Consider the following 15,205-nt stretch of genomic DNA (forward strand, 5'->3'; position numbering starts at 1 on the left):
AGCGGGAGGTTACGTGAGTGAAGAACAAAGGGTTCTCTTCATCATGAAGATCACACGATTCAGAGATATACTTACGGGGAATTATTGGCACAAACATAATGTTAGACAATCAGCAAAAAATTGCTGGCTTCAGTCGTATTGAGCCATCCCCAGTATTACAGTTGGTCAACGTGCCACATTCTTACACACAGTAATGTAACTGAACATCTACTCAGACTCACCGCTGTGAGACTGAAGATCTGAACACTACAGAGGATGTGCGGCGGGGTGGATTGTAAGTTCTCATCTGTAACATTTTTTCCACCTGCCTCAGTAGGTTTGTTGCTGTCTGCCCCTTCACTCTGCGTTGTTAGGTACTGGTCTAGTTGACAAAAGCAGCGTTTCAGAAAAATCGACTGAATATCTACCAAACAAAGGCCACATAACTCAAACTTGGATGCAGCGTCTGAAAGTTCGTAAAATAACCGAGCGTTTGGATTTGTAAGTAACTTGAATGGAGACTTTTTAAAGTTCGATTGATTAGGCTTTATTACCTCCAAAAAATGTTGTAAATGGCTATCAAGTCAGTATTTATTGTCAAACTATATGCTGATGTAACTTAATGGCTATAATTGCTACATGTTTTCCACACAAAAGCAGTCAGAAATTTTTCAGTCCGGTCTGAATAATTTTAGCGTTCCCTAAAGTCATTATGGCAACGGCCTTGCCGCAGTGGATACACCGGGTCCCGTGAGATCACCGAAGTTAAGCACTGTCGGGCGTGGCCGGCGTTTGGATGGCTGACCATCCAGCCGCCATGCGCTGTTGCTATTTTTCGGGGTGCACTCAGCCTCGTGATGCCAATTGAGGAGCTACTCGACCGAATAGTAGCGGCTCCGGTCAAAGAAAACCATCATAACGACCGGGAGAGCGGTGTGCTGACCACACGCCCCTTCTATCCGCATCCTCACCTGAGGATGACACGGCGGTTGGATGGTGCCGATGGGCCACTTGTGGCCTGAAGACGGAGTGAGTGCTAAAGTCATTGACCCACAGCTACTCGCGAATTCTACATCAAGTTATTCAGTGGACTTCTTAGAAAGAAGCGCTCGCCCAAATGTTCACAGACCTTCTCGAAAAACAAATTTAGTTGAAATGCCCAAACTCTCACTAACACGTTTAATACTACAGTCGCTTTATAATATGATCAAAGAACCGACAGAATGCAAAATGTTCATCTTAACAAAAATATATGGGATGAGGATCCACATTGGTATGCACAGTAAGACGTTTCCCGAACGACTCCTACAGACGCAGAACTGTAGCACCACACAAATGGTTCAAATGGCTCTGAGCACTATGGGACTTAACATCTGAGGTCATCAGTCCCCTAGAACTTAGAACTAACTAACTAACCTAAGCACATCACACACATCCATGCCCGAGGCAGGATTCGAACCTGAGACCGTAGCAGTCGCGCGGTTCCAGACTGAAGCGCCTAGAACCGCTTCGCCACTACGGCCGGCTAGCACCACACAAAGCGCGGAAACTACCGCACTTCATCCCTATTAGCTGGCAGCTACCCAGACACGCTCGAGCACTTCTGTTCTCAGAGTAATTCCTAAGTCACCCAATAAGATTGGACGCAGCAATTTGTAACAAATATATTTACAAACCCAAATTCAATTTAAATAAAAGATACGGATTATCATCAGAAATGAATTACTAATTGATTCTGTCTGTTTTTATACAAAAGCATGCACAGTTGGACATACGTCACATGATCAAGACTGCACAAGAATTTTCCCACGCATGCATCTCCAGAGGTTTAATGAAATAAAACAACCAGATTTTACGCCTGTCAATCATACACTCTCTGTGTCTCCACAAAACACACAACAAAATATAGGTAAACAGCAATTTTTAAAGTGCTTATTACTATATCAGCCGCTATGAAATGAAAGCAAGGATAATATTGGGTATACAATTTCTGTGAACTGAATCATCTTGTTATAATCTCAGCCATGATTATAAATGAATACTTTACAGGCTTTAACCCTGTTTTGTAGTACCAGAAAAGTTATTATGAGTTTCAGGTAAAAGTTTACATTTCGAAAAGTATTAAATATACTGAACTGAGATTTTTACTGTATAGTTGTGTTACCAGTACAGATCTGTATGGAACATGAAAAAGACTGAATAAAATACAATACTATCTCTTTTGATTCATAGGAGTACGCATAACGAAATCGAACGCACGCGATACGCCAGCAACAGCTGTCCTGAGATGAGAGCAAAAACAGTTGCCCTCCTTCCAGATGCAAGGCAAAACACAAGATCTCTTACTTCAATGCAAGGTGAAACACACGAAATAATTTGCTGCGCTACAAGTGGTTGAAATGTGCAGGTTTGTTATTGATTATCTCTTATCTCTTATTATCTCTTCTGTATTGTCGGGTGACTCTGTTCCTGTCACGTGTTTAGCAAAACTAGAAGTTAACTTCTTTGTAATAATGCCACAACTATGGTTCCTGAATGAGGGACTACCCCGAAATTATTTGTATCAAAATTAATTATTGCTATTAGTGGTTAGCAGTTAAGTTGTGAATATTAGATTCCAATTACCCAGGTCCTTTCAGATCAATATGCCAGCATGCAAAATATCTTGTGACGTAGCGGCCATCTCCTCACATCAGTGACCTGTTGTAAGCATCATACATCGCGACATATGTGCTGCTCAAGCTTTCCCAGGTGGGGACAGTCTCCCACTACGGTACTATAACTCTGTAAGTTATTGCTTGTAAACATTGAAGCGTCTACAATAAGAGTATCTCTGCGCTATCTGGGAAATTTAAGAAAATAAACATGACGGGCCTCGAACCCAGCACCTCGTAATACTAGCCTCATGACCGGACCTCTGCAGTGAGATTAGGAAAGAGGAGAGGGTGGGAGTGGGCTTTAGACACTGCGCCGTTACCCGCTTATATATGGATACTGGGACAGTGGATATGAGTCACAAACGACGGTCATCCCGTAATCCCACTCACAGCCACGTAACACGCCTTAATAACAGTGATCGTCAAAAGATGCTAACCGATGCGGTCCTGAGAAGAGTTTAAGACACTGATAATGATAAACACTGAAGAGCCAAAGAGACTGGTACACCTGCCTAATATCGTGTAGGGCAGCCGTGAGCACGCACAAGTGGCGCTACATGACGTGGCACGGACTCGACTAATGCCTGAAGTAGTGTTGAACAGCATGTCGCAGATATGCTCAATAATGTTAATGTCTGGGGAGTTTCGTGGCCAGCGGAATTGCTTAAACTCAGAAGAGTGTTCCTGGAGCCACCCTGTACCAATTCTGGGCGTGTGGCGTGTCGCATTGTCCTGCTCGAATTGCCCACGTCCGCCGGAATGCACAATGGACTTGAATGGATGTAGGTAACCAGACAGGACTCTTGTGTACGTGTCACTTGTCAGATTCATATCTAGACGTATCTGGGGTCTCATGTCACTCGAAGTACACATGCCCTACACCATTATAGAGTCTCCATTGGCTTGAATGGTCCACTGCTGACATGCAGGTTCATGGATTCATGAAGCTGTCTCCATATACACGTCCGTCCGCACGATACAATTTGAAACGACACTCGTTCGACTAGGAAACATGTTTCCAGTCATCAACAGTCAAATCACGGTGTTAACGGGCCCAGGGGTGGTGTAAAGCTTTGTGTCGTGCAGTCATCAAGGGTACACGAGTGGGCTTTGGGCTCCGAAAGCCCATATCGACGATGTTTCGTTGAATGGTTCGCACGCTGACACTTGTTGATAGCCCAGCACTGAAATCTGCAGCAGTTTGCGGAAGGGTTGCACTTCTGTCACGCTGAACGATTCTCTTCACGCACCTTTGGACCCGTTCTTGTAGGTTCGTTTTCCTACCGAAGCGATGTCGGGATTTGATATTTTACTGGATTCCGATATTCGCAGTACACTCGTGAAATGGTCTTACGGGAGAATCCCAACTTCATCGCTGCCTCGGAGATGCTGTGTCCCATCGCTCGTGCACCGACTGTAGCACCACGTTCAAACTCATTGAAACCTTGATAACCTGCCATTGTAGCAGCAGTGACCAATCTAACAACTGCGCCCGACACTGTCTTATATAGGCGTTGCCGACCGCAGCACCGAAATCTGCCTTTTTATATATCTCTATACTTGACTACGCATGCCTATACCAGTTTGTTTGGCGCTTCACTGTATAATCGGTAACCGGTTTCAGACCGACAGGTTTTGCTGGTGCCATTGAATGCTGGTCCATGTCATCCGGTTTACGAGTGAAAATTGCGAAAGGAGCTACAAAATGGACATTTGGAGTCGAGTTCCTCGCAAAGGCCTGTTGCTCACAGCGTCGCATAAAACTGTGCGACCCCAGTGGACCAAACAGTGTAGATTTTGGTGAGTACCTAATTGGATTCGTGTAGCGTGGTTTGATTAGCTGAGATGTTGCCTCTTTTCGAATATTCAAGGTGTCGTTTGCATCGACAGCCCAATGAGCAATAATTGGAGGGTATAGTTCAGGCTGTTCCAACCGAGCTCCATGGAGCCGGAGCGCTCCGGAGCGCTCACTACGGCAGCTAGGAGCCCGCGTGGAGGGGGGAAAGTGAACTCACTGCCCCCTGGCCGCATGCAGCCGCAACTGACACAATAATCCGTGTTCAATGACAGCTATGAATAGCCGCGGGAGCCCTGTACCTCTATTGGAGGATACCTTTCTATTCACTGAGAGGGATGGTCGTCCGCAGTGTCTTGTACGTCATAAAGTATTTAATTCTGCGAAGAGGAACAATATACAACGACATTATACACGTCTTAACGCAGCGCACTACTATCAGGTAGAAGGCGTTGCACGCAGAGAACTGGTAGCCAGGCTTAAGAACGACGTACCAGGAGACGTAAGTTTAAAAACTGTTTCGTAATAAGGAGGGTATCAAAACATGCAACATAGTTCGTGTTCTGTAATGTGTTTATAATTTTCAGGTGAATGAGAGCGGAGAAAACACTACTGAATCTGCAATTCGAACAAGATACAGGGTCACTCACATAATTGCGACGAGTGGCAAGCCGCTTTCGGTGGGACCACTCGTAAAATCGTGAATGGTAGCAGTTGCAGAATGTTTGTTTCCAAGGGAGGTGCAGGCAATTGGAGGGGTTTGCCTGTCGAAGCAAACAATGTCTCGTCGAATCCTGGACATAGCAGCGGATTTAGAGACACAGCTCAGGAAAAAGGCGAAGAGCTTTGTTGTATTTTCGCTAGCGCTTGACGAAAGCACCGACATATCGGACTGTGCTCAGCTTGCAGTCTTTGTGCGTGGTGTCGACGTGGAGCTGCAAGTAACTGAAGAACCCTTGGATGTGGTACTACTCGATTACACCGCAAAAGGACGTGACATTTTTGAAGCTGTTTGTGAATCAGAGGACAATATGAATCTGCCGTGGGATAAGCTCCATTCTGTAGCGACAGACGGTGCACCACAAATGATCGGGCGTCACCAAGGTTTTGCTTCTCGTTTGAAAAATAAACTCAGGGTCGAATTCGGGAAAGACATTTTGACTCTTCATTGTTTTTTCACCATGAGGCACTGTGTGCTGAAACAGTAGAGCTATGTGGCGTAATGAAAGATGTCGTGAAGTGTGTGAATTTTGTGCGGCGTCACAGTATGAATCATCGCCAATTCAAAGGATTCCTGAAAGATATGGGAGCGGAGTATGGGGATATACCTTACCACAGAACAGTTCGTTGGCTGAGTCGGGGAAAAGTTCTCTATGTTTTCTTTGCCATTCGTGAGGAAATACCCCTTTTGCTCTAAATGAAAGGGGAAGAAATGCGTTGTCTGAAAGATATAAAATGGATATCAGACCTGGCTTTCCTAGCTGACATAACTATCCATCTGAATAATTTAAATCTGTCATTGCAGGGCAGAGGGCAGCTAAACGTTGACATGCACAACCAGATCAAAGCGTTCATGGAAAAGCTACGTTTATTTGAGAGGCAGATGAGTAATGGACATTTAACGTTCTTGAGTCGTCTTGCTTCTTTAAAACTACCTGAAGGTACTACTTTCGGCGATTACCAAGCAAAGTTAAAGGAGCTCATCACGTGTTTGAAACACGATTCCGAGACCTCACGAGTTTGGAAATGGAATTTAAGGTGTTCAGCACTCCTTTTTCAGTTTCCCCCGACGACTTGTCATCGTCACTTCAATTGGAGATTATTGATTTGCAAAATTCAACTTTGTTGAAAGAGAGGTACTACAATACGTTGGATTTGTCACGATGGTATCGTTCATTACAGCAAAAAACATTTCCCAAGCTTCACAACAATGCCGCTCAGATCATGTGCACGTTTGGATCTACGTATCATTGAGAGCAGCTTTTCTCAGCAATGAAAAGAGTAAAAAGTAAGGAACGATCGTTTCTTGAGGATGCAACAATGAAGGACATCCTCCGCATTAAAGATGCGATCACTTTGACGCCTCATATTTCCGATCTTGTAATGAAAAGAAAATGTCAAGCTACAGAGGCACAATAAATTTAGTATGCAATTTCTTGTAAAACGTTTCTTATTTATTTCCTGAACATTGTATTTCATGTTGTAGCATGTCACAACGTCTTAGCAGCTAAGAGTATGAGGTTGTCGATCTTGTAAGACGCAGCTGGCACATCAAAACGCTTGCCCTGCCGCCTGCCTCAGCCAGCCGTGCCACGTGCCGTCGTGCCGGCCCACTTGACTGGTCAGAGCGAGCGACGCGGCTCCCTGGAGCAGGGAGCGCTCCGCGGCTCACAATGGAGCCGACGAGCTGGAACAGCCTGGTCTAGTTGAAGAAAAAGATGGTTCAGTGATGATTTCGGGCTGTTTTTTGTACAATCACTTGAACCCACTCGTTCAGGTTACCGTTAATGTGTACCAGGATCTTTATTTCACATTTGGCGATGACCAAGTGTTGGCCTTTCTTCTACAACTTCGTGATGAATTTGCTGCGGATACTTGCGTCTATTAAGATGGCACAACTCCTCCGCGTCTTGTACTCGTCACCGCGGCGCTCTGAGGAACACAGCACCAAGTTACGACACCTGAAGATGGACGCATAAGAGTCTGTAGCGGTATTTTCAATCTCTGGTATAAGTTCATTTGTGGATGTTCCTCTGACAGGTTTGTTTGGAACCAAAGAGGAAGAGATTACGAGATTAATGGAAGGATAGGCGAATGGAGCAGATTGTTTAGGATTGAATTTATTTCAGTACCTTCTTACACAAAGAAATACTAACTCAAGGCTGATACAACTGGGTGTGGACAGGACTCAGTTATTAAGGTGAAGGAGGGGGAAAGAATCACCTCACCGCTCTCCGTGGTCATTCGTCGCGTGCGATGTCGACATCAGACGCTAGGCCGGTCACGGCGCGTTGCCTCGTAGTAGCGGCGGCGAGTCGGCAGCTCTCATCGGAGACCCCCGGCCTTGTGGCGAGGCCCAGGTGCGGTCTCCGGGTTGACCGCTACAGGTCTGTTGCGCTGCCGAAGCAGCGATATCACAGTGTCGGGAGGGGGAAGTAGGCGATGGATGGAAGAGCCCACATGTCCTCTTGCTTCTGCGCTGTCTCACCGACTGTATCTTCACTTCCCCTCATTCTCCTAAGCTGCACGTCTCCTCGACTTTATGCTTCTCTCCGATTTGCCACTGGCGGATTAAATTTGCAATGCCACCCAACGACTGATCGCCAGTGCAGGGTGGAATTTTTCTGTCTTGCGTGGGCTTCGCCTAGAACCGCTGCGGTCTCAGGTTCGAATCCTGCCTCGGGCATGGACGTGTGCGTTGTCCTTAGGTTAGTTAGGTTTAAGTAGTTCTAGGAGATTGATGACCTCAGAAGTTAAGTCCCATAGTGCTCAGAGCCATTTTGCGTCGGCTTCCGTGTGAGTCGACAGTCGGCGTCTTTCTCAAGTTGTCACTGTCAAGGTTGTTCCTAGTGTTGGTGGCACAATGTCCCGATGCTTTTCTGCATACCTAAGTTTCTGTGAAAGCGGCGACACACTACTTCTTCTAACGGCTATCTATGCTTGAGGCCTGGGGAATCCTAAAAAAAATGGTTCAAATGGCACTAAGCACTATGGGACTTAACATCTGAAGTCATCAGTCCCCTAGACTTAGAACTAAACCTAACAAACCTAAGGACATCACACACATCCACGCCCGAGGCAGGATTCGAACCTGCGACCGTAGCAGCAGCGCGGCTCCCGACTGAAGCTCCTAGAACCGCTCGGCCACAGCGGCCGGCCTGGAGAGTCTTACGTTTGCGCTTCGTTACAGAATCAGTTGACACCCGTAATTTATAAGCAGCCCGCTCTCTTCTTCCACACGACTGTGCGAATTCCTGGTGCTTTGCGACTAAGCCCCATCCCAGTGTCTGCAGGGGACCCTCAGTTACCTGCACATTTCTCACTGTCTGTCAGGCTGTTCATTCTTAAGCGAGGCGAGGGCGTCCTCTTGCCTACCCCCTACGTGTTTGCAGAATGAGTCTCTGGCGCTACTCCTATGGCGTCAGACATTACCCTCATACTGGGCTGCTGACGCTGTGAATTGGTGGTAGTGGTTGCCGGCGAGGGTATCACAACATACACTCCTGTCTAAGTATGTCCGTCCTACCGCCAAAATACCAACTTCACCTAGAGCGGGAAAAAATTTCGTTTGCACCAACTGACTGTGACACGTCATCTCTCAGTTGTACATTTCTTCATCTTTAAACTCTATCTGAGGCCGATTTGGAAAACAAACTTAACTTACGTCTAAGCCACCTATTCTGTGCATCCAAGCTATTCAGAGTTTTAGAGACGCGTTATTTCACTGAGGGGAGTCAAAATGGGTCCGACATCCACCCACTCACTCAGATAATCACTCCGTGAACTATTCTACACAAACAGTTCAACGTCGAACGTGATACAATAGCTCCCTACTTAGCAAACATATACAACCGCTCGCTCATCGATAGATATGTACCTACAGATTGGAAAATTGCGCAGGTCGCACCAGTGTTTAAGAAGGGTAGTAGGAGTAATCCATTTACCTACAGACCTATATCATTGACGTCGGTTTGTAGTAGGGTTTTGGAGCATATACTGTATTCAAACATTATGAATCACCCTGAACGGAACGATCTATTGATACGTAATCAGCATGGTTTCAGAAAACATCGTTCTTGTGCAACGCAGGTAGCTCTTTATTCGCACGAAGTAATGGCCGCTATCGACAGGGGATCTCAAGTTGATTCCGTATTTCTAGATTTCCGGAAAGCTTTTGACACCGTTCCTCACAAGCGACTTCTAATCAAGCTGCGGGCCTATGGGGTATCGTCTCAGTTGTGCGACTGGATTCGTGATTTCCTGTCAGGAAGGTTGCTGTTCGTAGTAATAGACGGCAAATCATCGAGTAAAACTGAAGTGATATCAGGTGTTCCCCAGGGAAGCGTCCTGGGACCTCTGCTGTTCCTGATCTATATAAATGACCTGGGTGACAATCTGAGCAGTTCTCTTAGGTTGTTCGTAGATGATGCTGTAATTTACCGTCTAGTAAGGTCATCCGAAGACCAGTATCAGTTGCAAAGCTATTTAGAAAAGATTGCTGTATGGTGTGGCAGGTGGCAGTTGACGCTAAATAACGAAAAGTGTGAGGTGATCCACATGAGTTCCAAAAGAAATCCGTTGGAATTCGATTACTCGATAAATAGTACAACTCTCAAGGCTGTCAATTCAACTAAGTACCTAGATGTTAAAATTACGAACAAACTTCAGTTGGAAAGACCACATAGGTAATATTGTGGGGAAGGCGAGCCAAAGGTTGCGTTTCATTGGCAGGACACTTAGAAAATGCAACAAGTCCACTAAAGAGACAGCTTACACTACACTCGTTCGTCCTCTATTAGAATATTGCTGCGCGGTGTGGGATCCTTACCAGGTGGGATTGACGGAGGACATCGAAAGGGTGCAAAAAAGGGCAGCTCGTTTTGTATTATCACGTAGTAGGGGAGAGAGTGGGGCAGATATGATACGCGAATTGGGATGGAAGTCATTACAGCAAAGACGTTTTTCGTTGCGGCGAGATCTATTTACGAAATTTCAGTTACCAACTTTCTCTTCCGAATGCGAAAATATTTTGTTGAGCCCAACCTACATAGGTAGGAATGATCATCTAAATAAAATAAGAGAAATCAGAGCTCTAACAGAAAGGTTTACGTGTTCGTTTTTCCCGCGCGCTGTTCGGGAGTGGAATGGTAGAGAGATAGTATGATTGTGGTTCGACGAACCCTCTGCCAAGCACTTAAATGTGAATTACAGAGTAGTCAAGTAGATGTAGAACGGAGCCGCATGTGTATAACACATCAAGATATTTTGTCTGCGCTTATCGTTCACTTATATAATTTAATTAAAATATTCCTTGCATTTTGGCAATTGAGAATAATTTTTCAGTATCCATTTCTCTTTCAGACTAAACAACAGAATATTCTTTATATTATGTGTCAGTTTCAGCATCTCGATAACTCAGTACACTTTCAGTAGGGAAAACTCAGAAATAGTGCTGTTTTCGTAGCACGCTCTGAAATGATGATGAGGTCCCATACTCCGAGGAGCGTAGGGGACGATGCGGGAGAGCCGCACCGCTGTACTAGGCAAGGTGCTAGTGGAGGTCGTTTGCCGTTGCCTTCATCCGACCGTAATGGGGATGAATCGTGATGAGGAAGACGACACAACAAAACCCAGTCATCTCGAGGCAGGAAAACTCCATGACCCCGCCGGGAATCGAACCCGGGATCCCGTGCGCAGGAAGGGAGAACGCTACCGCAAGACCACGAGCTGCATACACGTTCTGAAAAAGGTATACTTAATTATAGCGGAGCCTAAACGACATGTGCAGTTTGAATGTATGATTTACAAATTACCGTGCGCTGTATGTTTCGTTCTACTGAAAACAGTCTGAAGAATTATAAAACCTACACTCTATTTGCATGGCAGTTAGGTCAGCGAATACAGAAAAGTGTCAACATTGTAAGGTGCCGTATTACTCTGCAGTCACTGAGTGTAAACCCGTCGTATACGGAGAAAAATTTGAATATCCCATGATGTACTGCAGAGAGCAAATAACAGAAGATGCAGTACAGCGGTGTTAAAAAGGTGAGAGCAAGCAGAGAGTTTATTTTGTGCTAACATTAAGTGCAGTAACATGTTGCTCATAATTACATCAAATGAACCCCACGTCAGTTAACACTGTTGTTATTAGACGCTCAAGAATGAAACGGAGCTGGCTCAAATGGTTCAAATGGCTCTGAGCACTATGGGACTTAACTTCTAAGGTCATCAGTCCCCTAGAACTTAGAACTACTTAAACCTAACTAACCTAAGGACATCACACACATCCATGTCCGAGGCAGGATTCGAACCTGCGACCGTAGCGGAAACGGAGCTCTTGGAACAAGCAGAGCGATAAGAAAAAGAAACATACTGACGCTACGCATCTCGTTGACAGGCTTTTGCACTTTTAACATTTAGCGCTTGTGTTGTAGGATGGCATATAACCTGTTTATCCATTATTATGTTGAAATATAATGTTTTCTTGTTCTTTTTTTTTTATAAATGCACTGTTGTCATCTTGAAATGAAGCTTTCTCTGCCCTCCCAGCACTCGAAACAAGAACCACACAAACGTCCAAATCTTTCCTTTCCAGAGAAACGGCCGCAAAAATACTATGTCTCCTGCAGTGAAAAGGAGAGATCTTAACTGCAGTTGACAATGACTTGCCATTAATCCCTTGAGCATAATGACCCACGTATGACTGAGAAAAAAACGACATTTCCTTTATTTGTGTTCCAAAAGTATTTCTGCTAACATTAAAATGTATGTCTAAAGTTTCTTTAGTCCAGGACACCAGCGCCTATTGAATGTGACAGCGAACAAATAGCATGACGACGTCTTTAAAGCACTGCGAAGTCCCATCATCGCTCGTAAGCCGCCCTTACGTCACCAGTGACGTCCTACGAATGCTGCGTTCTGCACTAACTACAGTAAACAAATACTACGAGCTAACGAGAAGCGAGTTTTGATTTTTGTGACGCTTTAACTGTTCACCGCTTGGGAAACAGAACGGTTACCTAAAACAATCCATTGTTTGCTAAATGTCTTAACTTAGTCGCACAGAGCACAGTTGTTTCGATACTATTCCTCGCGTTTCGTGGTAATAGCTTCACGCTATATACTCCATAAAGTTATTATAGACACTTTAAGTTTATGGAATATTAATATACTTGCAGTCTGTAAACCAATACATGTTGTTGTTGTTGTTCATAGTTCACAACTTGTTTTCACTATGATATGACTGTTACATAAGCTTTTTTTCCCTTCGTGTTACAGTTTGTTGTAATATTTGTTTAAAGAAATGTTTGAAGAAGTTAGGAAACAAGAGGAAATCAAGGTTTACCGACCCGTCGACGACAAAGTCATCAAAGACGCAGCATAGCTTGGGTTTTGGCAAGCATAGGAAATTTGGTTGTCCCTTTCAAATGAAACCACCCCGGTTTTCCAATAAGAAATTTAGTGAAATCGCGGAAAGTGTAAATCGGAGTGTTCGGAAGAGAAATTGAATCCCGAGCGTGGCTTACCTCAGCGTCAGTTCGGTTTCAATAAATTGTACATAATATAGATAATATTTCAATTTTCTGATATAAGCAATTTGCTGAGCCTATCACTAAAAAGTGTACCCATTAAATACTAGTACTAACGTGAAAAGTAAACTATCATCGTTTCAGGTGACTTAAGAGCCAGTCCTAATATTTATTATGTGCTAGCCTGCAAAGGCTATCGAAAAGAAGTTAATGACATCGTTATCAAGTTAGTTTGTGACACAAGAATGTTAAGGCTTTCGTGGCCACTTGTTGACAAAATACCTATTGGCTTCTCTCTCTTCAGCTGACGTTTGTTTGATGATTTTACTGACGTTTCGCCAGCATGAGTGGCTGGTATTGTCAAAGCTTGATACTCCAGTCCACTACCAGCAATGGAGCGTGAAACTTTGACAATGCCAGCCACTCGTGCTGGCGAAACGTCAGTAAAATCATCAAACAAACGTCAGCCGAAGAACCCGAGATAAAAGCCAACATGTAGTTTCTGGACAGCTATATGCTGTCCTCCATATCAAGAAAGTGAAGCTGCAGCATCTAGTGTACACTATGTTTCAATAAGGATTTATTGTACTGAAAACATGGCAAGATTACGCAGTCAGGCTACGAATTGGAGTAATAATATGCAATGTCAGTATAGATATATTGGGATAGTGCAGAAGCAGCACAGTCGTTGCTATCACAAATGGTTGCATTTACTGCAATGGATTGACCTCGTCACATGTTTTCTTAACTCAAAGTAGTTCTGCTACTGTAGTTAAACCGAAACTTCATATCCGGCATGGAAGGCGTCTTCCATAAAAATGGTTCAAATGGCTATGAGCACTATGGGACTTAACATCTGAGGAAATAAGTGCCCTCGACTTAGAACTACTTAAACCTAGTTAACCTAAGGACATCACTCACATCCATGTCCGAGACAGGATTCGAACCTGCGACCGTAGCAGCAGCACGGGCGTCTTCCAAGTAGAAGAGATTTCTGACGGGGTCTATTTCTCTATACAAGTGGTCGTTTGACCACCTGAATCATGTGTTAGTGCAGCCTTATTTTATAAGAATACGATTCTAGCAACTGACAGCTAAATCGAAAGACGACAGCTAACGTTAAGAACTTCTGAGCGTTGTATTTTTCTTGCTCAGTAATAAACAAAAATACTTACAGAGCCACTAATATTTTCAGATGCGCTGAATTTTAATCGACGTTGGTGAATTCGGCCGTGAGTTAAGTATAGTTTGCGGATTATGTCAGGGACAGAGTACAGGGTCAATAGAAGTGGCGTGAGGAGGGGAGTATTTTATTGTTTGTCTCCCAATCCTGACAACTCACGAGCGAGAGCAAATAGCACCAGTCTGCCGCTATGGTATAAATATTAAGCGGAGGTAATATGGATTCACCTCATTCAGAGTTTATTACTCAAAAAAGAGAAAAAAGACCACAATAGAGCAGATGAAAGTGGCATCTGAACCCTTTAATACACTTTTATATCCGCTATTCTATCCCTTTGTGACAATTTTGAACTAATTAAGTTATATTACATGAAACAGTTTTGCTCTGTTATATTTTCCCTAATACAAAAATCCAATTGAAACCGGTCTGCTGCAGCCATTTGGTACTGTTTCAGATGCTAGAGCATCCAGATGCTTAGAAAATATGCCCTGAAATCAGAAAAACAAACATGGGAACCTGTTGGGATGGCACTGGCCATAGTACCTCTTTAAATGTGTTGAAAATTGGTCACTAAGAAAGTCTGCGCAAAATGCATGTAGTTCCAAAACAACAGTTCCCCCCCCTCGCCGCCCCCGCCCCCTGCACCTCCCTACGCGGCCCGAGGAGTCGTCCTACAGCGTCGATATTGGCACTTAAGCAAAAAGTTTGACGAGCACAGATCTTTACTGTGAGAGGTTGCGCAGTGGTTTAGACACTGAAACCGCATCCGTGAGTGTATGGCGGTTCAAATCCTAGTCCGGCCATCTACAATTACGTATTCTGTGGCGTACCTAAATCACTTAGCATGGTTCCTTTTTCTTCCCGCTAGAGATTCTGTGTTCTTTGTCTAATCACCTCGTAATCCATGGGAAGATAAACACTAAGCTTCTTTCCTTCCATTCTTTTGTTGTACCGTGTAACAAAAAAATAACCAGACAGTCTGTTATTTCCTGAGGATAGACGTTGGTGGCCCATTGTGTGACCTGCAGAAGGAGTTTTGAAGCATATTGACCATTCACTAAACTAAATTAAGTGTTTCACGGGGCATTATTCTAGGTTATTTGAAATTACAATACATTTGAAAACTTTTTTAGAGAGCTTTAAACTGCTTATTGAAACACTGCGTATCAAATATTTTGAATTTTGAAATGAAAACACGTTCAGCGTCAGTGTTTAAAAATAACAGATACACTTACTCCCATCTTGTACCCCAAGAACCTGTCACCAAAGACTGATCGCTTTGGCTCGGAGCTCGCCGCGAACGTAAATACGGGCCGAGGCGGCGACCGCAGGCAGTGTGTTT

The sequence above is a fragment of the Schistocerca nitens genome, chromosome 1 (genome assembly GCF_023898315.1).
Source record: "Schistocerca nitens isolate TAMUIC-IGC-003100 chromosome 1, iqSchNite1.1, whole genome shotgun sequence".
In the NCBI taxonomy this organism is placed as follows: Eukaryota; Metazoa; Arthropoda; class Insecta; order Orthoptera; family Acrididae; genus Schistocerca; species Schistocerca nitens.